At 37.4% G+C, this 27,152-nt stretch overlaps 1 long non-coding RNA gene across 1 annotated transcript in view; it reads left to right on the top strand.

Moving 5' to 3' along the window:
- Nucleotides 1-947: 947 nt before the first annotated feature.
- LOC140712085 (uncharacterized) overlaps nt 948-27,152 on the top strand; it is a 60,062-nt gene continuing 33,857 nt past the window's right edge. The window contains exon 1 of the long non-coding RNA XR_012093539.1: nt 948-1,061. This is a non-coding gene — a long non-coding RNA (uncharacterized lncRNA). The remainder of the gene's footprint in view (nt 1,062-27,152) is intronic.

The raw sequence follows: 27,152 nt of genomic DNA, 5'->3' as shown, positions 1-27,152 counted from the left end.
ATAAATGTAAATAACAAACTAAAGTATGTTTTAAATTCAAATATTTTTCTTGAAATAAAAACTACCATAAAAATAAACGTAAATGACAAACTAAAGTATGTTTGCAATACACATGGCAAATAATTTGTTTATTTAACAAAAGACAAAACAGTGGGCACATATATAAAATGCTAATTCATGAACTATATGGTATGTTCAAATTCACTAGAAATTAAAGAAATGCACATTAAAAAGAAAAGTACATTATATTTTACTTCTCAGTATGGGAGAGTTTTAAAAGCATGGTAATACCATGTCTTAGCAAGATGTAGTAACATTAGTACAGTACTTTTACATTCTGTTGTTAGGGATGTAAAATGATACCATCTTTCTGGTAGACATTTTGGTAGTATGTATTACTCCATTTGAATGAGCATATTATCTGAATTAACAATTTTACTTCTGGTAAATTTTGTTTTATATGCCTACTTATATAGTTATATAAAAATATTGTTATATATATATGTATGTTTATATATAATGACATTTATGTATAATATTTTTGCTATATTATCTATAATATTGAAAATGTGGGGGAAAAACAAAGACCTGCAAATAAAGATGATTAATATTCTAAGACAAAATAGAATGCTATTCACATAGAAAAAACTCATGATACAGTTTTATATTCATTGATACTGAAAAAAATTTATAAAATATTAAATTAAAAATCAATTTATTATTAGCACATATATTGCATATATTTTGTGTTTATATGCATAAAAAAGGATGGAGAGCCATAATAAACATAAATGTTTTTGCAGTTATGTCACAGCAGAATTTGGGGGTGATTATTTGCTTTTCCTTCAATGAATACTGTATGTGATATGAATGAAACAAAAAAGCAACAGAAGCTATTTTCCTTCATACAGCACAGTTGATCCAGTTTGCTGGTTATGCATCTCCCTTCTGTTTGCACTTGAATATTCTCTCAAACGACATTTAAACTCCACAAAAGATCAACATTTGACAACTTAGTGATATTTCACTGGTAGTAAAAATGACAACAAAAGCAGAAAGAGGTAAGTACAACTTTCACGTGCATTAATTTAGATAAAAATAAAAGAAAAAATATCTTAGGAGTGTAATTTTAGGAAGAAGTTTTGTTGGGGCATCATCTTCAAATTGTCTCTGCTTCTCATCCACTTGCTGAAATATTTTGTGTTATTGAAAATGATATTTTAATATTTTATTTAAAATAAGAATATTTCAATTACGTAAATAATTTTGTAACCATCAGCTTTGAACATTGGAACACATTCAATTGTTTTTAACAAAACATATTCAAAGCAATGGTAGGTTGTTCTACCTTCTGAAACAGCAAAGTCATTTATTGCATTATTACGTGTGTGAATTGTGGGTATCTTTCAATGTGAAGTTTGTTCTTATCACTGGCCCTGAAGTTATTCTAAAGTGAATTATTTCAGAGAGAGAACTTCAAGATAGTAAGGCACAAAAAATGACTTCTTTTTCTGATTTCTTTCCTTAATTACTTAATTCTTCACCTTGAGATATTTAGTTAACTACTTCAACTTCTTCTAGAATATGAGTTTTATGAACACATAGTTGGTTCTTAAAAATATTTGTTTTGTAGAAGCTTTCAGATGTTCCTGATCATCTTTTTGTCAAGATTAAATAAAATATCTGAATGCTTATCCTGTAGTAAGTGCTCAATAAATTTTAATTGTTATTATAATTAGCTTAATCGCTGGCAAAATATTGTCTTTGGATATGCAGTTGTCTGTTCGGCAAGTATAGAAATTTGCTTCTTACATTAAAAAATACCATACAATAGATTATTGCCTTTAAAAATAGAAGTTAAATGCAAGATGCACTAAATACGCCCTATATTAAAATTTGCCATCACCTCCCATACACAAAATATGGAGTTTTGAACAATGAAATTTAGCTGCTAAAGTGTCATCTCACAATACATTCACTGAGTGAACACAATTTTTTCTATATTTGATTCCTATCTGAAATGTCTCAGGGTGATGGAGATTAAGTCAAGGGTACAATACAATTCTGTGTGAAATAACTCTTCTCCTGTCTTAGTTATATAGTTATATAGGAGACAGTAGGCATAGCGATGAAGAGTACTGACTGGATTCAAATCCTGGGTCTGCAATTACAAACTGTATGAACTTAAAGCAACCACTTTGCCTCACCAAGCCTCAGTAAACCATAAAAGCACATATACTTACCTCCCACAGTTGCATTTGTTACGATTGAATTGAATGGAGTATGTAAGCGCTTGGTACAATTACTAATTCAGAGTTAGCACTCAATAAGCAGCAGCAAGTCTTTCTATTGTTGTCTGGAATTAAAAGGAAGTCTTTGGTAATTCTGGAGTCTAAAACTTTCAAGAAATCCAGATGAAGACTTAGATTGGTATCACTCTGTATCTATCACTATGCATAGCATTCCTCATCAAATCAATACACTTTGCTTTCTCTCATCCGCCTTCTCCTATTTTTTTTGCACCTAGCAGTCATGCTTCCCCTATATAGCTAGAGCCTTTGGGATCAGTCTGTCATCATTCAATATGGGTCAATCTATGTCAGATGCAAGTGCCTTCCTTATAATCAATGTAACTGACTTGTTTAAAATGAATAGAAAAATACAGTAAGTTTCCCGTTAGAAGAACATATCTTAGTTCCATGGTTGACCATTGTATGGCAATAATAACATTATTGTCTTTGAGCTGAAGATTTCATATCTATAAAACTGAGGTTATATCCACCTCAAATACTTTTGGAGAGGATTAAATAAAATCCTACATAAGTACTAAGTAAAAGGCTATACCTACCACACAGTGGTTACTCAGTGGATGACAGTGGTTGCTTAGCTGTTGATATAAACATTATCATTATCATGATTGCTAGTATTGTTTTTGTAGACTCAGTACTTAACAGAGCCTAGAACAGTGTTTGCATGTGAATGAGTGAATATAACTATACTCTTACTGCTGAGCAAGTGGTATCATTTTACATCCATAAGAGAGAGCAGTGTTTTCTACTGGAAATATGAATGAATATTGGTAGCATCCATAGAACACAATGGCAGCTATTTGTAGCTTCTGATGGTGATGTAACTCAGCTATGTGGCTCAAGGTACTGGTGAGCCCTTAAAATGCAGCTGGCTTAGCTCCTTTAAATAAAAATGATTAGACAAGAAAAAGTAGAAAACAGATTTATTTATAAACCATCCTACAAAGACGCAAGGTGCAGTTCTGTTTTCGTGACACACCAGCAACTCTTTAAATATTTACTGTCAACCTGGGGAATTCATGTGTAGACGGATGGCATATTTAGGCCTTTAATGTGCCATCTCAGCAGGGCCCGCTTAAGGCTGCCCATCTGGAAGATGAAACTTTACAGCCAATTTAAAAATGTTTTTTCAAGGACAGATAAACTGTTTCTAGCTGATTTCCACCAAGACATATGAAAGCAAACCTGGTGCTTTTTTATTTGGGAATTAACATTTAAACCAGAATTCATACTTCTTTTCCAGAACACCTGTAGGAAACTCCTGCACAGTCAAGACTAATTTAAATTTGGTTCTATAAAACAAGCCATACAACAATGTTGAATCAGTAGAGAGACATATTTTCCTTTTATGGCAGCAAAAGCAGTAAAAAATCTACTTAGAATTTTATTCTCACCTCTTCTCTTCAGACTTAATGGATAGGTATAATGTGTTAAGTCTCTGCCAATTGAATGAAATTCTTCAGAATTCTACCAAATAAATCTCTAAATGTTATGGAGCAATGTTACATTCCTCTTTGAAAGTTTTGCTTTATTGATTTGTAAAATGTCTTTCAAAAGGTATGATACGATTGCTATCTCAAATCTCAAATGCCATAGTACTGGTCAGGATCAGTTCACTGAGTTAGCTGTTCACAAACACGCCTGTGATTTCAAGGATATTTTTCTCTCTTCTCTCCCTCCATCCCACTCAACCTTACTCTTGTCCTTCCTTTCTCCTGCCCTCCCTCCCTCTCTCCCTTTCTTCCTTTCTTTTCTTTCCTTTCTTTCTTGGATTCTCATAAGCTAATAAAGTTGGTGTTCTAGTGTAAACCTATCTAAATATTCAACCTCCTTTCCCTCTCCTGAGAGTTCAAATTATTTTCTTCCAGAAGCTATATTTAAATTATTTCTCCACAAAATGATTTTTAAAACTCTGTATATTACTTAATATGAGGTATAAGCAGAATTCTGGGGAATTGGGGTGGGAAGGAATGGAGAGAGCAATAGCAGGAGCAAGAGTCATCATGAAAGCCACAATAAAAGTGCTTAGACCACTGACAAAATCCCAACCACATTCCAGAGCACAATCACAGTATTCATACGAAGTGCCCCCACCATTGTAAGAATCACTGAAAAAATACTAACGAGCAAAATTAGTTTCTCCAAAATGATTGTCTGTAATATTCATTTTAAAATGGAGCTTAACTTGCTCTGAAGTTATCTTTTTGAGAATTAAGAAGAAGCATGTGACACAGTTCTCTTTCTCTCTCCTCTCAGTCCTCTGAATAGCACATTCTTGAAATTAGTACTGAAATGGAGTAGCCAATATAACTGGATAAAATCCAGGGCAGTAACAGCAGATAGCAAGATGTCTCTCTGAAAGTTACCTCTTTTTCAAATGAAGTCTGATATTACTTGACCGAAGAAAAGATGATTCTCTTGTTTGTGATGTCTGTTTGCAGGGTTACAGCATCCCCATTTACTTGGCAGTTAGTACAATTAGCCAAGTTAACTGGGTAAATGGGTCTGCATTCAACTATTACCCAAGGTTTTATGTAGTTTGAAAACATTGACCATCATTAGCAGAATTCTTCCTATCCTCCTGCACCAGTTCCTCAAATGTACTTATAATTGGAGAACCATATAATTAGGCAATGGTTACCCTTATTGGAGAACAAATTATTTGGAGAGCTATTTTCAAAGAGTTGGCATGACTAGATCCCTTTTTCTCTACATTTCTTGTGTACTACTAAAAAAATGTGTTTACAATGTTTCTTAAGTCCTTTTCTCTCACCATTGTTCTTATTATGTTTTTTATTTTATATTATTATTTGGACATTATTACAAGCCTGTAGAAACTATTTTTTTTTTCTCCATCTTAAAGTTGTGAGCTGACAATTATGAGCTTTGTAGACCAACTCTGCTTTGACCTGGGATCCTAGCACATGGGGTGAGTTCATTCATTTTCTACAGGACAGTTCCTTGAGATTTGTGGATTTTTCTAAGTAGATCAAATTTACATAAGTAAAGAACAAATTTCTATCACATTTAAGCCATTCTCCTATTAGGTGTTTTTCTTTATGCAGCTGATCTTAATTCTAACTGGTTCAGCTAGTCATCAGGGATAGACACAAACAGACCCTACCTTCCTAGGGAGGGAACACTTGATTTAAGTCTTGAACTAGATCTTTAGCCAGATGGAGCTTGGGTTAGCAGAGGTGAGGTTGCTGTGACTTAGAAGACTGGAGAATTAAGAGCATTTTGGGTAGAATAAATACTATGTTCAGATGTACTACAAGTACACTCAGATTTAAACCATTAAAGCTTATGAAGGAGGCCCCCTAATATGAATCACGGTAGTGATCTGTAGTTTCCCCTTATCCCCATCTTGCAGCAGGCTGACCTCCACGAACTGGATCAACAAGCTCCTCTGCCTCTTGTCGTTCTGGCTGGGTTCAGTCAATAGGAAGGACCAGCAGCATGTCAGAGTGAAGAAAGAGAGGGAGGTTAGGAAAAGTATTACCTCCGCTTCTTCCCTGAAGAGCCAGTCAGGACTGGCTGCATACTGAAACCATAATAAGTCCTTTGCCAGATGCAATTAGTCAATATATTGAGACACTGGGGATTGCAGCAGAGAAAGAGTTTAATAATCAATCGTCATGCAGTCAATTGAAGAGACCAGAGGAAACCTCCAATCTGCCTCCCTGAGAGGTTTGTGGTTAGGACTTTTAAAGGGTCTGGGCAGGTGATGGGGATTGTGGGGATCACTGATTGGTTGAAAAGTGAGGGGTGAAATTGTGGGACAGGAAGACAAAACTGCATTCCTGTGCTAAGTCAGCTCTTTGGTGGGGGTCTTCAGACAGGCTGCTGTCAGCCATTCTGCAAATTCGGGATCTGAAAAACACTTTAAGCAATTCTTGGGTAAAAAGGTCCAGTGCCAGAGATTCTATCTATAGGAACAGTTAGGAATTAAGTGGTCAGCATGCTACATGACTCTCAGTTACTCAGTAGTTTCAGGGAGGCGGGTCCAAGCGCACCCTGGTCAGTTTTTAACTTTAATTCTGCCTAAAGCCTGTTGCAATTCTTGTTAACCCTATGAGAATCCCTCTACCAATGGTAGTGGCTCCTGACAGGTGACCTTCTCTCTGGGTTCCAGTGACTTCTCTGTCCCTTTGTCCCTTTAGACCTAGGGGTGGCAGTAGTATCCTGCTGTTACTAGCTGTTTAAGAAAAAAAAAAAAAAAACTATTTTGTTCTCGGTACATTCAACATGGAACACTTTTGACACAAGATGTGTGGGTTTCCCATACAAAGTAATTCTGACATTAACACCCGGTAGTTAGCACAGACCCCATAGGTTAAGGATTCAGACCCACATGGCTGCCCACCCGTCCCCCTCCCCCGCTTCAGATGCCAACTTCAAGTGGTAGATCACCAGGTTGCCCAACATTTTGTTCAACTTGGCTACAAACTGGAGGTTCCCATGACCCCCTGCTCACTTTCCATCATTTGCTAAAGCAGCTCACAATTCAGGAAAACAGTTTACTTACAAGATTACTAGTTTATTACAAAAGATATCTTAAATGATACAAATGAACAGCCAGGTAAAAAGATAAAAAGAATACTAGGGAAAGTTTAGAAAGGTCCCAAGCACTCTCTTGTGACTTCTCTTGCTGATACTTTTGTAAATGTCCCCTATATTAACCGCTCCTCAAATGAACCCTATTTTGTTAGCTTTTTGTTTCCTAATGGACCCTGACCTATCAGAGTTTGGATCGTTTTATTTTGCTAATTTATAGCACCTATTAAAAACAGTAGGAGTAAGTACCCAGTAAAAGTACTTAGGCTTCAAAATACCTGGATGAATTTTGTGAACACGACAAGAACTTTTTTTTTTTTTTTTTTTTTTTTTTTGAGATGGAATCTTGCTCTACAGCCCAGGCTGGAGCGCAGTGGCATGATCTCAGCTCACTGCAATCTCTGCCTCCAGGTTCCTGGTTAAGCAATTCTCCTGGCTCATCCTCCCAAGTAGTTGGGATTACAGGCACATGCTACCGTGCCCAGCTAATTTTTGTATTTTCATTAGGGACAGGGTTTCACCATGTTGGCCAGGCTGGTCTTGAACTCCTGACATCGTGATCCGCCTGCCTCAGACTACCAAAGTGCTAGGATTACAGGTGTAAGCCACTGCGCCCAGTCAGAAAGAACTTTTTGAGAATTATTGAAATCACCCTCTGAGTTAAGGAAGCTGTGAGAAACCGTATCTTCCAAGTTCTGCTTCTCTTGGTGCACTCCAGTGTACAAACACATGCTGTCCGTGATGGAGCCTCATTTTACGCTGTTAGAAGACTTACTGTTGAGTCCCTGCTATTATTCAGTTTGTTTCAAGAACTAAGTCTTAACTGAATGGTTTCTACAAAGACTTTGCTTTCTTCCTTTATCCTCCCCCAACCCATCTGCTCTGAAATTGCTTGCTGAATAAAAACTTTACTTGTTAACTCTTGAAATGGCTTTTCTTCTCTTTGCTCAGAACAGTAGCTGTATTTTTGTTTTCATCTTCTCCCATGTTGCTAAAGAGAAGGATTTCTCCTTTTATTTTAGAAAGAATCATTACATTCTTGTAAACAGAGTCAAAAACAGATTTTTCTGTTGTTCAGTAACTCCACAAATCCCATGAATATCACTTGAAGGCTACATTCACTGATAGTAGCAGCAGAGGTAGCTTAGGGTTACGTCACATACAATAGACAATGGCACTGAAGCAGAAGAGAGGATATCAGTGTCAAAGAAATATACTGATGGTGTTTAGCTAAAGATTCAAATGGGTATGAGGAATCATAGAAGATGAAGAGGGAGAGGTAGGAAGGTGATTTTACACACATTCCTGACTTACACATTCTTCCCTGACTGAAATCCCACAGCAATGACCTAACTCAGAAGACTCTTCCATATGGAAAGCAACAGTATCAAAGATTTACAGGGCACCCACATGCAACAAAATACCAAAACAAAAAGGATAAACAAGAATCTTATTAGTGATATATTGAAAATTATAGAGGAAGACATGGGATGATCTTTTTTCTCCCCATTGTAAAACGTTATGGCAAACATCCCTATAAGGTAAAACAGGCTAACAAGGGAAAAGTAAACCAAATTCATTACTATTACATGCACAAGTGTTGATGGAAGCCAGACAAAAATGTGAACTTGAAGAGGAGACAGATGATTGGGCTTAAATATTCTCTTCATGGAAGAGAGATGTATAAACCTGGGAAGTGGGAGACAAACCTTATGGGAAGGTGAGGGACAGGGCTGCATAGGAGCAAAGGTACTCTTAATATGTAGATAGAGTTCCCCAGGTAAATTCTTGGAGCTACCCTCAGAAGAACAGATAAAAAGTCTCTGGGGTGTGGTTTTCACTCACAGTCTCTTCTCTGGTGGTTGCTCTTTTCTGGTTAGCTGATCAGATCCCTAGGGAAGAAGTCTCAAGACAACTGCATTTCTTTTGGAAAGAAGCTTTCTTGGTCAGAGAAGTAGATTCCAGAAAGTCCTTCCTTGTGCTTGGGGAGAAGGGAAGAGATGAGACAAGGTTAGAAGAACCTTGATTCTGTGGCAACTTCCAAGGCCTTTCAGCCTGTCAAACTGCCAGTCTTTGGGAATAGAGTTCTGAGCCCCAACAGAACTTACTGTGTGCCAGAAAGGATGAAGAAATGTATTTCCTTGGCTTGTTCTGACATTGTGTAGTTTCTCTTTTAATCCTTAAAACCACTTGAAAAATTCTTTTTTATGTCTATCAATAAATATTGATGTTATTTCTTCAAAAATAATTGTTTTATTTATGAATAAATAAATACAATTTATTTGTTGCTTCAAATTGTTTTGATGAAATGTGATTTCTTTTGAAAAAACAAATCAGTACTCAAAGGTTTATTTTCCATTCTGCTATTCTCATTTGGTTAGCCAGCTCTTATCACGGACTCAAAATGGGTATAGCAGTACATGCATAAACAGCAATGTCCAGAAGTGAAAAAAGAGGGAAAATAAAAGAAATCCTTGTGTATCATTTAAGATCTAAAAAATCTTTTTCTGAATCCCCAGCCATCTCCTTATGTTTCATTGGAGAATTAAGTCTCCAATGGCCTGAATTAGGTCACATGCTACTTCTTAACCCATTCTGATCAGTAGGCAATGGAATTACCAACATTGGCTTAGTCAAGCCATAATTATCTAATAAACATAATGGGTTATCAAGATCTCTGCCCTGTAGCAAAGGCCAGCCTTTCTCAAAGCATCCCTTCAGGGAAAGGAATACTAACACCTAAAAACAGAGGAGCTTCATTAGTAAGAAAAGGGAAATAGCCTTTAAGCAGACAATCACCAATGTCTATAAGAGTGACTGAAAAATCAAAAAGACTATGTAAATGCAAAGGACTATAACTGAGAGAAGAAAAAACCATAATGGAAGGATTTTAAGTAATAACTGTGTTACAGGAAAGGAGCCTCAATCCAGACTCCAAGAGAGGGTTCTTGGATCTTGAGCAAGAAAGAATCCATGGTGAATCTGTAGTGCAAAGTAAAAGCAAGTTTATTAAGAGAGTAAAGTATTGAAAGAACAGCTACTCCATAGACAAGAGTAGGATGTTCCCAAAAGTAAGAGGAGGAACACGTCCACCATGGGCACAATGCTTGTTTATACGGGGAGATGTGCTCTGCTACAAGAGTTTGTGATAAAGGATTAATTTTCTTAATCACTATATTTTCAAGAATCGATATTATTATCTTTAAAGCAAAATAAGAATACATTTGTTCTTCAGATATGGAGATATCTGGACACTCCCAAGTCTGGATCTGTTTAATAAACATTATTAATTTGTTCCCTTACCTGTAAACCTCTAGAGGTTAGAAATGCCTAATTTTCCGGGAATGTAGCCCAGCAGGTCTCAGCCTCATTTTCCTAGCCCTCATTCAAAATGGAGTCACTCTGGTTTGAACACCTCTGACAATTGGGTAGAGGAATTTTTTTTTTTTTTTTTTCCTGGAGAATGACTTTGCTCATTCCCTGGAGAAAGTCTTTGTATAAGCAGCATTTTATCTTTTTTGGAAAAGGAAGGAAGGAAGGAAGGAAGGAAGGAAGGAAGGAAGGAAGGAAGGAAGGAAGGAAGGAAGGAGGGAAGGGGAAGGGAAGGGAAGGAAAGGGAAAAGATGGTGGCTAGAGAATATTTATGTCCTACATCAAGGAAGAATTGAATTTATTGAATTTAGTTTTATTTAATTTCTTGTCCTGAAAGATAATCTGCAACTCATCCAACCATGGGTCAAAGTATAATCCAATTTTCCCACTGAGCTGATTGACAAATTCTTATCTTAACAAGATTAAGACTTTAAAGCAGTAACTTCTCTGATGTTTCAAAAAGCAATAGCTTTTTACTGATTTTCTTGCACATTTGACCGCTGCTTGTCTTGTTAAGATGCCATTTGTTCTTTAAAAATCTTTATTGTCTTTATATTCCCAGTCTTTTTTCTTTATCAGTGGCAATAGTGCTTTCCATTTGCCCTTTAGCAGACTGAAAGGTGAGGGCAGCTGTCTAAAACATCTGAAACACCTCTAAGACACCTTAAATATTATAGGAAAATGTGTAGCATAGGGCTGTCCTGGCAGCAGAACCATGAATCCTAAGCCCAAATTCAAGAATATAGTATAGTATACTGTAAGCAGAGAAGGATTTTAGATGTGACTATAGTATGCTATAAGAAGATCCTATATGTGAGTATGAACTTCTACCTTTATCCAAAAAAGTAAATGTCTAATAAAAACTGTTTTCCTCCATTTATCTTTTAGTGAGTAGCCTGTAGGGGGCTTGACCTTCTCAAAGACCTTCCCAAGAGCCTTTTCGGTATGTGTGAATATCAGTCAATTTATAGATCCATCTCCAAATAAGGGAGCCTGGGTTCTCTGGAGAGTTGGCCCAGTTCTGAAAGGAAAGTTTAAAGTAGCCTGTCTGCTTATGAGTAGAGGTTATCTAATATTAGCTTCTGTGTGATGGAAAACAAATTGCCTTAACTATTAATCACTGCATAACAGACTGACCTCATGAGGCAGAAAGGATTTTAAATTAGTAATAGCTTTATTTGGGGAAAATACTCAAATGCATTTCATGCAGATTAATCAGGTTTTCAATTATTCTTTTCAATTCTTCCAGAAAAAAAAAATCTGATTTTCAAAATTTCTAATTTAATTATCAGCTTCAGAAAATGTAAATGATCACATGCATTGTAATCAGTTTAATGCCAGCAGTGGTAAAACTATGAGTGTTGCTCAAAATATAAGGAAATGTCTCTAATCAGACATAACTATAGTATATATAATATACTATCAGTATAGGAAGACCCTATATGTGAATATAATATAATCCTTCAAACCAGATATAATCATCCTGCCTAAGATAAAGTAAGTTTTTGAAAAAACAGGGCCTGAAAAAGATGTTCTGGTCTGCTAACTGGCACCTGAAGGAGAACAGTAATTTTATTAAATATGTTCAGTAAGTCAGATTGCCTGGGTTAAAATCCTAGTTCCATAATTTTTTGGCCATGCGATTTTAAAAGGTTCTTCAAAGTCTGTGTTTTAGTATCTTCGTTTGTAAAACGGTAATGATAATAATAACAATGACAGAATTGGTTCATTGTAACCATTAAATTAAGTAGCATAAATAAAGTACTTTGGTGAGCACATGGCTCAGTGTTAGAAATTATTAGTATGATATCACTATCTCTTTTAAGTTGAAGAACTTTCTTCAATATAATTTTTATCATTTTTAATAGGATTAGAGGCAAACTGATTCAGAAATTTCTTTACATTCTTTGCTTGGTATAGCCAAACATTAATTGCTTTACGGGAACTAGAAAGCAGTGAATTAGTGCATTCTATCAGTAAGTTTTATTAAGATCCTGGTAGGAGGCAGACCTTATCCTAGACATTAAGCAGAAATGATGAAAGACACACAAAAAAACCAAAGATGCACTTCGTGTGCAAAGAATTTACAGTTTGATCAATGTAATCAACACACAAGAAAATAATCAACAATAAACTAGAATTAGAAATTACTCACATGTTATGCATATCCGTAATATTGCATCACCTCCATGATGTAATAATTATTAGTTGATAACTCTCTCCCTGTGAGATTAGAAGTTTTTTGAAAGCAGCTATGATCCTGCTCGTCAGAGGTCTAGGTATGGTACCATGCACTCTGTAAGCATGAATATTTGAGAATAAAGAAACTGCAGCAGTCAGGGGAGTGATCACAGTTACAGGAGTAGAAAGAAACTGGAAGGAAAGAAAAAGGAATTGAGGCTGTTGAGATAATTGATTCTCCCACTAATTACCTATGGATTTGAACCTGTGAAATGAAAAGATTAATCTAGAATCTAGATTAGTATTATTCCAAGTTGTTTTTTTTTTTTTTTCATTTTTAAATAGGGCAAAAACATTCTTCAAAGGAAATCTTTTGAGTAAAAGCCAACAAGAATAGAGGACCACAAACAGCCTTGGGATTGCAGAGACATCACCTGGATGAATCGATGTTTTAAGCTGAGTCCTGACGGACAAATGGGAGTTACCCGGGAAAAGAATGTGAACATAAGAGAAGATTGTTCCAGAAGCTAGAAAGAGCATGGCATTAAAATCCATTAATTTTGGTTGAATTCAAGAGTGCAAAGAGGAAATGGAAAGAAATGGGGCTTAAAAAGTAAGCAAAGGCCAGATCAAAAAGGTCCATAGAAACTGTGTTAAGAAGTTTTGGACTTTATCCTTATGGCAGTGGGTAACTATTAAGGAGTTTTAAAGAAGAGAGCAATCTCAAATTTGTTCTTCAGAAAAATCATTCTGGCTCTAATGCTAAGAAGGAATGTAAGACAAGCAGCGTTAAGGCAAAGATGTCATTTAGGAAATTGTTGCAGTAATTTTAGGAAGCGAAGTCAGAAGTTTAAGCCAAAAAGGTGACATGAAATCCCTTATTCCCTGATTCACTCACCTCTTTTCAACTTCATTATAGCGCTGATACCACAGTCCTGGCTAAATCTAACTCTTTTCTAACTCCATTCCTGTACTTAAGAAATTAGATGTAGCTGGGAAAAAACAAACAACTAAGCTGATAGATCTCATTTTAAATTCATGAAAATAGCTACCTATAGGCCCTTAAAATGCTGCTCAATAATCATATTCTACATCCCCTGTGTCCATTCAGTCTTCCATTGTCCTAAAAAATATATATACATTTTATGATTTCTCTCCTCTCTGAAAATCCCCAATACCTCTTTCCCCATTCTCACTCTCAGCTTATGACCTTCCTTCTTACTTCACGAAGAAACTTGGAGCAACCATAGGCGCCTTCCACAGATTCCCACCATGACATCTAGCCACCTACCTATCAGGACCTGCCACCCTCCCTTCTATCCAGCTACTTCAAGTGACGTGTCCATGCTTCTATCCAAAGCCCATCCCTCTACTGCATCCCATCTGCTCTCACCTCCTTTAGGGTGTCACTTTAGTAGCTCTCCCCGCTCTCCTTCATCAGTAACTTTTTAGTCGTTACCAAATATTCTTACCATCACTGAAATATAATGTTATTTCTCCCATCTTAGAGAAAACTTTTCATTACTCCACCCATTTCACCATCTCCCATTTCTTTGCCCCTTTTTGCAATAAACCTCTTGAAAGGTCTATCTATTTTTCCAATTTCTCTCCTCTCTTTTCTATAAACCCATGGCAATCAGACTTTTGCTCCCACCACATCACGGAAATCATTGTTACCAAAGTCATCAAGGATCTTGTTACTTCTTAGATGTAGGTCCTGCTTTTGCTTAATGTATCAGTAGTATTTCAGTCAGTCATTCTGTTCTCCTATAAGTGATTGACTTGGCTCTGAGGATAACATATTCTCTTGGTTTCTTTTGTTGTTGTTGTTTGTTGTTGTTGTTGTTGTTGTTGTTTGAGACAGAGTTTCTCTCTATCGCCGAGGTTGGAGTGCAGTGGCACAATTTCAGCTCACTGCAAACTCTGCCTCCCGGGTTCACGCCATTCGCCTGCCTCAGCCTCCCGAGTAGCTGGGACTACAGGCGCCCGCCACCACGTCCGGCTAATTTTTTTGTGTTTTTAATAGAGACGGTGTTTCACTGTGTTAGCCAGGATGGTCTCAATCTCCTGACCTCGTGATCCACCTACCTTGGCCTCCCAAAGCGCTGGGATTACAGGTGTGATATTCTCTTGGTTATTTATCCTACCTCATTGATTACTCTTTCTTGGTTTCCACTTGTGGTTTTTCTTCTCTCAACCTTTTAATATTAAAGTGTTATAATTCTCAAATTCTGGGCCTTCTTTCTTCTCTATCTACTATGAAAGTTGTCAGAATCAAAATGGAATCACTTGTATTAAAAGCTCTGACGAATGAAGCTGGGGAAAATCATGAAGAGAGGCTTCTCATGCATGAATGTCTGATAACAAGAACTATCACAAAAGACTTAAAAATGACAACCTTGCATAAAGGCCATCTCAACCTCATACGAAAAGTATTTCTGCAAGAATATCTGCCCAGCAACTGCCTGTCCAATCTCCGACTGTCACAACCCTTGTTATTGATCCTTGTAGTCCAGGATAGTTATCTCAAAACAATTATGCAATCTTCCTTATTTTTTTTAAACTTTGTCTTTATCACCCAGAATATCCACATAGTTTACTATGGCACACACATTCCCATTTTGATGCTCGTACCCAAATAAATATTATTTTCTTTTAAAGAGCTTCTTTTTGTCTGTTATTTGGTTTGACACTATACTTCCGTGGTAATTGTATCTAAACCTATAAGTTTAAATACCCTCTATATGCTATTCAGCCCAGTCCTCTATTAAGAATATCATAGTTAAACCCAGAGTATCTTATCAAATGGTCACAGTAATTGATTTAGGGGTAAGTATATAGTGTAAGCTAGTTCAATAACAATGAGCCTTAATACTTGCTCTGGGAATTCTAGTGCATAGATTCACATGTTCTGCACTGGACATAACGATTTGGAGCTTGAAACTGCTGTAGTCAATATATGCCAAGAGGCCCACTATATGCCTGTTTTTGGAGTCAAAATAGGAAGGAACCAGATTCTAGAAGTGGATTCTGATGACCTTGTTTGAGTCCTGAGTGAAGCCACACCTTAAACCAGATCAATTCTTGGAATATTCAGTTTCATGAGGGTAAAATTATTGTTTTTAGTTGAGATTTCTGTTGCTCACAACACATACATCCTATCTGATATACATCCACATGAGTTAGATATTTTTACCTCTAATTCATATTAGGTTTGTGCAAAGGTAATTGTGGTTTTTGCATTACTATTAATGCAATAGGAAAACCATACTAATGGTTTAATGCAAGAGAAAAAACCATGCTAACATGCCTATATAATTTTCCCAAAGTCAATCATCTAGCAAATGCTGGCATCAGGATGATCCAATAGTCAGATTTTAGCCTCCACATTCATAGCTGCAACTCCTTCTGAGTGGGAGTTTCGAGATACTGGAATGGACAACATTCTATATGTGTCCCTTTAAAGTGTATGTATGTGCGTGTGTGTGTGTGAGTGTGTGTATACTTTCACTCTAACTACTAAATTAGAACATTAAACAGGTAGTCATATTTCCTAAAAAAAATAAAACAAAGAAATGATTCTCATTTATTATTTAGTCGCACTCCTGGGAATATCCTGAGAATCAATTTTACTCTTTGGTCTGTGTCCTCAACTTTAATTCTGTTCTTCATCGAATAATGAACATAGTACTCTCACCTATGGATTTTGTGTTCTTATATTTTCAGATCTGTATCCAGTAAACGAGAATCTGGTTTTGTAATGTCTAAATTTTATACAACAGATTTATTTTCCTACCACTAAAATGTTAGTGTAAGTGAGCAGGTCAGTGAAATGCACACGGAATGAGTAATCTGGGATGCTTGGGTTCAAACACTGATTCTTATAACATTGGGAAAGTATTTTAGTTCACTGGAGCCCTTTTCTCCTTCATAAAGAGTGAAACACAAAGGTCTACCTTCTAGGACTGTGGTTATGATTAAATGAGACAACAAATGCCTGACATATAATGGACCTTGAACAAATCATAGTGTCTTTTTCTTCTTTAATTTTCAAAATTCTATTGCAATATAAATCTCTGTATTAGTAAAGAAGATCCCCAAGTGTCATTTCAAAGCATATTTGTTTCAATAAGTGTCGATCTTAACAACTATGGTATGCTGCATCACAAGATGTACCCTCCTCCCCTCACCCCTTTTTAATAAGACATTAGCCCTGCTGACAGGAAGCATTGGAGTGTGCCAATGCAGAGCCATGGGAATGGCTCAATAATGTCCTGGGCAGAGGGAGAAGTCAGTCTGGCATTCAAAATTGTCCCAGAGGTGACACAAAGATGGATTAGCAATATTGCCCCCACTGACATTATATGGATGTGCCCTGACCACTCTGTAGCTGAAAAAAGTCCGCTCCAAAGTTCCCACTACAGAGAATTCAATTTGACATTGTTTAGCATCCTACAGAGTGAATGGGGAACTTATTGCATTTGCTGTCTTATCTCAGAATGGAAATGTTTTTCTTTAAGAATTCTCAGAAGGGAGTGATTCTTTGATAATTGAACTCCCTGTGGTTTTGGTCAAGTGGAAACAGTGCACAGAGGCTTCAAAGAAATAAAAGCTGTGAGCACAGAGCAGAAGCTTTTCTGGCGGTGATGAGAAGAGGCATTTCTTTGACCCTTTAAGTAATGAAAGCCAATCATTTAGAAAAAGCCCAGGCTGAAGTCCCTAAAGAGAGCCAAGAAAGGAGTGAGCAGAGCCTCATGTGGGAGAACTTGCTCTACATTTGAGGGCCCTCCCAAAATGGTTTCTTTTCAGTGTGATGATTTTGTTCACAAGAAATATTATGTAAATTCGAAGTTAGAAGCAAATGAAGTTAAGTCATATAAAAAACATTGTTCAGGCTGAAAGGATTGCTTCAATTCAGCAAAAGGGAGAGACATCTTAAAAGACTACATGGCCAGCCGGGCGAGGTGGCGGGCGCCTGTAGTCCCAGCTACTCAGGAGGCTGAGGCCAGAGAATGGTGTGAACCCGGGAGGCGGAGCTTGCAGTGAGCTGAGATCCGGCCACTGCACTCCAGCCTGGGCGACAGAGCTTCACTCCGCCTCAAAAAAAATAAATAAATAAATAAAGACTACATGGATAATTAGGTAGCAGTAGACGTTGCCTACAGGAGGACTGATCTTTAGTGAAGACAAAATACAGTTCCACTGCAGAAATTCCTACAAAAATCAAAACACAGGCAAACAGACCTGTGGGGGTAGTTGTGCTTATCTTTAGTTTTGTTATCGCTGTGTCTGCTTCTCTTTATCACAAGATTAACCTGCATAGTTCTTAGAACAAAAACCAGTAGTATCTACCAAGTGCTGGAATGGAACCAGAGTCACAAGCAAAACTACTATTTTTCTTCTGCTAAATAAGGGTGAGAAAATCTGACATAAATCTCATTGGCTTTGTCTACCTGGTATTATAAATATATTTCATTAGATTGCCACAATTAGGTTTTTCACAAAGATTAGCCATTTATCCATAGTGCCAAACCATTAATCTTTTCCTCATTCTGAAATTATTAGTGATTTTTTATCAGAAAGATATAGTTTTACTTCTAGGGATATACTCACATTTTCTTCACTTTTACATTCTTTTTATTTCAAAAAGAAATGAGAAGTGGCCCATTGCTACCATATAACATAATATGTTATGCCTTAATAACCCTTTGAAATGTCATGATCCCCACAGCAGTAGTAGTTTGGCATCCCTGAAGGCGTGGTAAGAGCCTATACTGCTTGAAGAGCAGTGAACTGTATTTTAGTCCGATTTTCTGAAAGTAGATGAAATATTTAGCAACTGATCTGAAAAGAGCTGCTGTTCCTAATAACTACAGCTCCCAGGAGGGAGTCAAGTCATGCTCCGGGCTCTATTGCTAAGGAATTTCATGAGGGTCAGAGCTATATCAATCAACTAACCTGAAAATAGCTATTGAATGGTACATCATCATCATAATCAACAGATATTTTTATTTGCCTCACTAGGAACAGGGCACCCTTTTAGGTAACAGGGCGACAAAATGGCTCAAGAACCTAATATCTAGTTTCAAAAATCTTCATTTCTACTCATTTCAGTGGTAACTTCTGTGCCAGAAAAGTGTACTTTTTTTTGTCAGGCAGCCATCATTAAATTTATGGAAAATTAAATGAGAAAAAATGTATACTTTATAAGTGTTTTTTCGGGAATACTACATACCAATTCTATGAAGGTAAGCAACAAGGCCTGCGACTTTCATCATTTCAACACCATTAGATTAGGAATAAAGTGAATAACCAGCATTAATTTGCATTTATTGTATTTCTATTACCACAGTACATTTACTGGCAACTAATCAATCATTGTTTACATTTTAAGGTAAATATATGACTCTCACAACAATTTGAACTATGTGAAGAAAAGAATAGATATTAAAAATTGCACTAGGACTAGAAATAGAGATATTTAATCACCCACTTAACATATGCCTGGAATAAGAGGCAGGGTGAACAGTTGTACTATTCTTTGTAATGCAAACTCCAATTCAAAAGCTAATTTTGCCTTTCATCTTGGAGAAGACAGCATTATTCCCTTCACGTGCACAAGCACACACTAAGCATCCAAATCAGCATGGGCCCCATCATATTACACAGAGCACAATTTGCAGCAGCTAATAAGAAAAACCTGCAGCCAAACTCCTGGCTACCAGACCAGAAAACATGAGTCACATGCTTCTTCAAGCAGCTCCAATCTAGTAATTATTTAACCTTAGCTAGTTGAACCAGAGCAACAAAGGTATTTCTGGAACTTAAAAAGTAAGACGGAATTTTGTTTTATTCATTAGTATTCCCAAGTGCTTCAAGATGATACTTAAATAGAAATGACCACAGCTAACCTTTATTGAGCATTTACTGTGTGGGAGATACCCAGAGAAGGGCTTTACATATATTGTCTTGTTTAATCCTTACCACAAACCTATGAGATAGATAACCTTATTAAGCAAAACAAGCTTAGATAATTTTCATGAGGTCACGTATCTAATAAGAGATGAAGCTGTAAACTCAGGCAATGGCCAACCTTTTAAACTCTGCCTCATAAAGCTACTCAGATGAGTAGGCAATAAGTAAGTTCCAAGTAGAAAAAGTAATTCTGCTTTATGTAAGAATTCTGCTTCCATACCTGAAGCTTCCTGCATTTAGATTCGTTCCAATATTGTCTTTGCTAAAATTCAAACAGGTACCTGGAATGGATAAGCACGTTCACCAATTTGTACCAATGAGCCTAATTCTCAGAGTCCAATGCACTGAAAACAGGCAAGTATCTTAAATAAGAAAGAACATAGACAGGCAGTGTCCTGAGAATGTTGACCCCTGAACAGGAACATTCAAAAGAGAGAGATCCTTGGGCTTAGGGACAGCCTGAAACCACTGGACTTGAAGCAGAAGCAGAGGATATGGCTAGAGGAGATGAGAAATGGAAAGGAAGCTGCAGGTAGAATACTGCAGTAAGACAGATTAAAATCAACCTCTGGGTTTTCCTTAGAATAAACATTCTTCATGGGTCAGTTAAAGGCATAGCATTGCCACCTGGTATCCCATTCATGGGCAAGTCAACACAAGACTTTTGAAAGAATTCAGCAATCTCACCACTGGGCATTTATCCAAAATAAAGGAAATCATTATATGACAGAGACATCTGCACCCCTATGTTTATTGCAGCACTATTCACAATAGCCAAGATACGGATTCAACCTAGGTGCCCAACAACAGATGAATGAAAAAGAAAATGTGGTATACATACACAATGAAATACTAGACATAAAAAAGAATGAAATTCTGTCATATGCAGCAACATAGATGGAACTGGAGGACATCATGTTAAGTGAGATAAACCAGGGACAGAAAGTTAAACACTGCCAGTTCCCATTCATATATGGAAGCTAAGAAAAGTTGATCTCATAGAAGTAAAAATTAGGGCCGGGTGCGGTGGCTCAAGCCTATAATCCCAGCACTTTGGGAGGCCGAGATGGGCGGATCACGAGGTCAGGAGATCGAGACCATCCTGGCTAACCCGGTGAAACCCCGTCTCTACTAAAAAAGAAAATACAAAAAACTAGCCGGGCGAGGTGGTGGGCGCCTGTAGTCCCAGCTACTCGGGAGGCTGAGGCAGGAGAATGGCGTAAACCCGGGAGGCAGAGCTTGCAGTGAGCTGAGATCCGGCCACTGCACTCCAGCTTCGGCGACAGAACGAGACTCTGTCTCAAAAAAAAAAAAAAAAGAAGTAAAAATTAGAACAGAGGATACTAGAGACTGGGAAGAGTGGACGGAAGGGGAAGACAGGGAAAGATTTGGTAAAGGGTACAAAATTATAGCTAGATAGGAGAAGTAATTCTAGTTTTCTATAGCACTATAGGATGACTATAGTAAACAATACTATATAGTTTCAAATACCTAGAAGGAGAATACGAAATGTTTCTAACACAAAGAAATGTAAAATGTTTGAGATTACGGATATGCTAATTACCCTTATCTGATCACTATATATGTATCACAACATCCCTATGTACCCCATAAATACATACAATTATTATTTGTCAATTAAAAAATTAAAGTAAATACTACAATGGAAAAAAAGACGTATAAAGAATTCTACTCCATTATTTTTTATAATATGAAATTCATACTTGTAACAACTTCTACTTTGAAATATTGACAGTTTATCATATCAAAGGAAGAAGGCATGACATTTAGTAATTACTTATTAAATTAAATTTAAAAATTGTTTTCAAATTATCCCACATTAATTAAATTAATATCTCATATGTTTTCCTAAAACAAAATATGAAAATGTCAAATGAAAGCTATCTTTTTCATTATCAACTCCTTTTGCTCACATGAAGACAATGTGTGCTTCTCACATGGCCGTAGTCTAAGATGTTTTTTACATGATGAGATGCGTTTACTAACTTACAGCTTATTAGCTCTGTCTTGCAAATTGGCTTTCTGACCTAGCCAACTGTTATTTACACTAATGATGATATTCAGACTATGCAGCGACATAAACAGGGTTGTGTCTCTCTTGCACTATTAACACTATTCTCTCTTTAAATTTATTTTCACAAAATGACTTTTATAGTAGTTTATATTGAGGCATATTGCTAATTTAGTCTTTCTCTCTATTTTTAACATAAGAAACTCCTATGAATTATTTATGAAGTTTGCACAACAGTAGTGTCCTGTAATTGGTTAATAATTACACACACCGGCACTGTGGCTCATGCCTGTAATCCCAGAACTCTGGAAGGCTGAGGTGGGTGGATCACTTCAGCCCAGGAGTTAGAGACCAGGCTGGGCAACAGCAAAACCCTGTCCCTACAAAAAAATAAAAAAATAAAAATTAGCTAGGTGTGGTGGTGCATACCTGTAATCCCAGCTCCTGGGGAAGCAGAGGGGGGAGGATCACTTGAGCCTGGAGATGTAGGCTGCAGTGAACCAAGATCACATCACCGCACCCAAGGGAGACCCTGTCTCAAAAAAACAAAAACAAAAACAAAACCACACAATGATACATTTCGAGTGATTCATAAACATTTCATCTTCTGAATAAGAAAAATGAAGCACAAGGAATTGTATGCATTCTTGAATCTAAAACTATAACTATTTCTGTAGAAAAATAAAATACCACATGGCATAATGAAAAGAGTTTGGACTTTGATGTACAAACTCAGGTTCAAAATATGCTTCTCTTTCTTAAACAGCAGGTATAATGAAGAAGTGAACTCAAGAGGATATAATCACAAGCAACCATCCATTCTCCCATTGACCCTTCAAATCCTCTCACTGGGCTAGTTCTTTCCCTGTCTTTGAATTTCTTAATCACTTTTAGTCACATTTCACAAGAATAATGCCATTTCAACATGAAGTTGCCACCTCTTAAAAGAAGGATAATATCTATGTAGTGAAAGACTAATCTTACCCAAAGAGAAATCTAACCTTTGCCATAGCTCCAGCTCCTTCCTGAGAGGTAATCTGTAAACCCTTGGAATTTCTCAAGTGATAGGAATGTTTTTGTTATTCACGGTGGGGCCCTGGATTACACCTGATAGTATGCTAAGTAGTTAACTGAGAGTGAGGCTGGCCACATCCACAGTCTTAAGATGGAGGCTGGCCATGCCAGAAAGACAACCATGTCATTGGATGGTTGGAACATAGAACCAGGCAATATAAGTGTGACTTCTGGAGGGAGGAGGCTAGAGATGCAGTTCAACCATGTAGGCCATGGGCCATGGGCCATGATTCAATCAATCCTCCTTACATAAGGAAACCTCAATAAAATCTGTAGACACCAAAGTCAGTTGAACTTTCTTTCTTCTTCTTTTTTTTTTTTTTTTTCATAAGCTATTGGAGTACCGGTGTCATTTGGTTACATGAGTAAGTTCTTCAGTGATGATTTGTGAGATTTTGGTGCACCCATCACCCAAGCAGTATACACTGCACAGTCTTTGTAGTCTTCTATCCCTCACCCCCCTCCCCTTCTTCCCCCAAAGTCTCCAAAGTCCGTTCCATCATTCTTATGCCTTTGTGTCCTCAGAGCTTAGCTCCCACGTATCAGTGAGAACATACAACATTTGGTTTTCCATTCCTGAGTTACTTCACTTAAAATAATAGTCTCCAATCTCATCCAGGTCACTGCAAATGCTGTTAATTCATTCCTTTTTGTGGCTGCATAGTATTCCATTATATATGTATACCAGTTTCTTTGTCCACTCATTGATTGATGGGCATTTGGGTTGGTTCCACAATATCGCAATTGTGAATTATGCTACTATAAATATGCATATGCAAGTATCTTTTTTGAATAATGACTTATTTTCCTCTGGGCAGATACCCAGTAGTGGGATTGCTGGAGCAAATGGTAGTTCTACTTTTATTTCTTTAAGGAATCTCCACAGTATATTTTGTTAAGGATTTTGGCATCTGTGTTCAACAAAGATATCGGTCTGCAAGTTTTTTTTTGTTATATCCTTTCCTTGTTATGGTATTAGGGTGATGCTGGCTTCATAGAATGAATTAGGGAGGGTTTCTTCTTTCTCTGTCTTGTGAAATAGTGTCAAAAGGATTGGTACCAATTCTTCTTTGAATGTCTGGTAGAATTCTGCTGTGAATCCATCTGGTCCTGAATTTTTTTGTTGGTAATTTAAAAATTGCCATTTCAATCTCATTGCTTGTTATTGGTCTGTTCAGGATATGTAATTCTTTCTGATTTATGCTAGGAGGGTTGTATTTTTCCAGGAATTTATACATCTCTTCTAGGTTTTCTAGTTTATGTGTGTAAAGGTGTTCATAGTAGCCTCGAATGATCTTTTGTATTTCAGTGGTGTCAGTTGTAATATCTCCTGTTTTGTTTCTTAATGAGGTTATTTGGATTTTATCTCTTCTTTTCTTGGTTAACCTTGGCAAGGGTCTAGCAATTTTATTTATCTTTTCAAAGAACCAGCTTTTTATTTCATTTATCTTGTGTAATATTTTTTTGTTTCAATTTCATTTAGTTCTGCTCTGATCTTGGTTATTTCCTTTCTTCTGGGTTTGGGTTTGGTTTGTTCATGTCTCTCTAGTTCATTGAGGTGTGACCTTAGAATGTCAGTTTGTGCTCTTTCAGTCTTTTCACTGTAGGCAGTTAGGGCTGTGAACTTTCCTCTTAACACTGCCTTTGCTGTATCCCAAAGGTTTTGATAGGTTATGTCATTATTGCTGTTCAGTTTGAAGAACTTTTTAATTTCCATCTTGATTTCATTTTTGACCCAATGCTTATGTAGGAGCAGGTTATTTAATTTCCATGTATTTGCATGATTTTGAAGATTCCTTTTTTAGTTGATTTCCAGTTTTATTCCACTGTAGTCTGAGAGAGTGCTTTATATAATTTCAATTTTCTTAAATTTATTGAGGCTTGTTTTACAGCCTATCATATGGTCTGTCTTGGAGAAAGTTCCATGTGCTGTTGAATAGAATGTGCATTCTGCAGCAGTTGGATGAAATGTTCTGTATATATCTGTTAAGTCCGTTTGTTCCAAGGTATAGTTTAAATCCATTGTTTCTTTGTTGACTTTCTGTCTTGATGACCTGTCTAGTGCTGTCAGTGGAGTACTGAAGTCCCTCACTATTATTGTGTTGCTGTCCATCTCGTTTCTTAGGTCTATTAGTAATTGTGTTATGAATATGAGAGCTCCAGTGTTAGGTGCATATATGTTTAGAATTGTGATATTTTCCTGTTAGACAAGGCCTGCTACCATTATATAATGACCCTCTTTGTCTCTTTTAACTGCTGTTGCTTTAGAGTTTGTTTTGTCTGATATAAGAATAGCTACCCCTGCTCACTTTTGTTGTCCATTTGCATGAAATGCCTTTTTCCACCCCTTGATATTAAGTTTATGTGAGTTCTTATGTGCTAGGTGAGTCTCCTGAAGGCAGCAGGTAGTTGGCTGGTGAGTTCTTATCCATTCTGCAGTTCTGTATCTTTTAAGTGGAGCATTTAGGCCATTTACATTCAATGTTAGTATTGAGATGTGAGGTACCATTGCATTCATCATGCTTTTTGTTGCCTGTGTACTTTGGATTTTTTGTTTTTGATTTTTAACTTGTATTTTTGTTTTATAGGTCCTGTGTGATTTATGCTTTAAATAGGTTCCGTTTTGATGTGTTTCCAGGATTTGTTTCAAGATTTAGAGCTCCTTTTAGCAGTTCTTATAGTGGTGGCTCAGTAATGGCAAATTCTCTCAGCATTTGTTTGTCTGGAAAAAAAATGTACCTTTCCTTCATATATGATGCTTAGTTTCGCTGGATACAAAATTTTTGGCTGATAATTGTTCTGTTTGAAGAGGCTGAAGATAGGGCCCCATTCCCTTCTAGCTTGTACTGTTTCTGCTGAGAAATCTGCTGTTTATCTGATAGGTTTTCCTTCGTAGCTTTTGGTGCTTCTGTCTCACAGCTCTTAAGATTCTTTTGTTTGTCTTAACTTTGGATAACCTGGTGACCATGTGTCTAGGCAAAGATATTTTTGTGATGAATTTCTCAAGTGTTCTTTATGTTTCTTTCATTTGGATGTCTAGGTCTCTAGCAAAGGCTGGGGAAGTTTTCCTCGATTATTCCCTCAAACATGTTTTCCAAACTTTTAGAATTCTCTTCTTCCTCATTAACATTGATTATTCTTAGCTTTGGTCATTTAACATAATACCAGACTTCCATAAGGCTTTGTTCATATTTTCTTACTCATTTTGTTTGCCTTTGTTGGATTGTGTTAATTCAAAGACCTTGTCTTCAAGCTCTGAATTTCTTTCTTCTACTTGTTCAATTCTATTGCTGAGACTTTCCAGAGCATTTTGCATTTCTAAAAGTGTGTCCAAAGATTCCTGAATTTTCCATTGTTTTTCCTTTAAGCTATCTATTTCTTTGAATATTTCTCCATTGACTTCTTGTATCATATTTTAGACTTCCTTGCATTGTGCTTTGCCTTTCTCTGGTCCCTTCTTGATTAGCTTAATAACTAACCTCCTGAATTCTTTTTCAGGTAAATCAGGGATTCTTTTTGGTTTGAATCCATTGCTAGTGAACTAGTGTGATATTCTGGGGGTACTGAAAAGCCTTGTTTTGGCATATTACCAGGGTTGGTTTTCTGGTTCCTTCTCGCTTGGGTAGACTCTGTCAGAGGGAAGGTCTAGAGCTGAAGGCTGTTGTTCAGCTTCTCTTGTCTCATCGGGTGTTCCCTTGATGTAGTACCGTTGGCCTTTTCCTATGGATGTGGCCTCCTGTGTGCCAAACTGCAGTGATTGTTGCCTCTCTTCTGGATCTAGCCACCCAGTGAGTCTATCCTGCTCCGGGCTGGTACTGGGGGTTGTATGCACAGAGTCCTGTGATGTGATGTGGTTTCATGTTCTATTTGTGTGCTGTTTGGCCTCCTGCCAGGAGGTGGGGCTTTCCACAGAGCATCAGCTGAGGTGTATGGGGAGGAAGCAGTGGTGGGCGGGACCCTAAGCTCTCAAGAGTATATGCCTTTTGTCTTCTGCTACCAGGGTGGGTAGGGAAGAACTATCAGGTGGGGCAGGGCCAGGTGTGTCTGAGCTCAGACTCTCCTTGGGCGGGTCTTGCTGTGGCGTATGGGAGTAAGATTCCCAGGTCACTGGAGTTGTGTACCTGGGAGGATTACAGCTGCATCTGCTGAGTCATGCAGGTTGTCAGGGAAGTTGGGGGAAAGCCGGCAGTCACAGGCCTCACCCAACTCCTACGTAAACCGAAGGACTGGTCTCACTTCCACCGTGCCCCTAACAACCGCCCCCAGACCGTTTCCAGGTAGAGAGCAATATAGGCTTGAAAACCTGCCCCAGGCTACCTGCCTCTCAGCTGGGAAAGAAAAGGGCTTAGTTCTTCCTCCCCTGTGGAGTCTGCACACCCGATTTGCACCCTCCTCCCAGTTCCGGCCAGGAGACTTCTCACCCTATTCAACTTGTTACAAAGTTCATCTGGAGATTTCCTTCTCCCCATGGAGTTTTGGCCCCTGCTCCTCTGGTCACTCACTCGATGGATCCCTGTGGTGCCAGGCAGGAATGGGCAGCTAGGGGACACTTTGAGCTCCCAGAGTGCTGTTTCCTCTATCCCTGTATTTCATTCAGCTCACCAAATTGACCCAGCTCCACATAAAGTCAGAAACTTCTCTTGCAAACAGAC

This window comes from Chlorocebus sabaeus, chromosome 7 (assembly GCF_047675955.1).
Source record: "Chlorocebus sabaeus isolate Y175 chromosome 7, mChlSab1.0.hap1, whole genome shotgun sequence".
Classification (NCBI taxonomy): domain Eukaryota; kingdom Metazoa; phylum Chordata; class Mammalia; order Primates; family Cercopithecidae; genus Chlorocebus; species Chlorocebus sabaeus.
The sequence above is the reverse complement of the archived record's forward strand: the minus strand, read 5'-3'. Positions and strand labels throughout refer to the sequence as shown.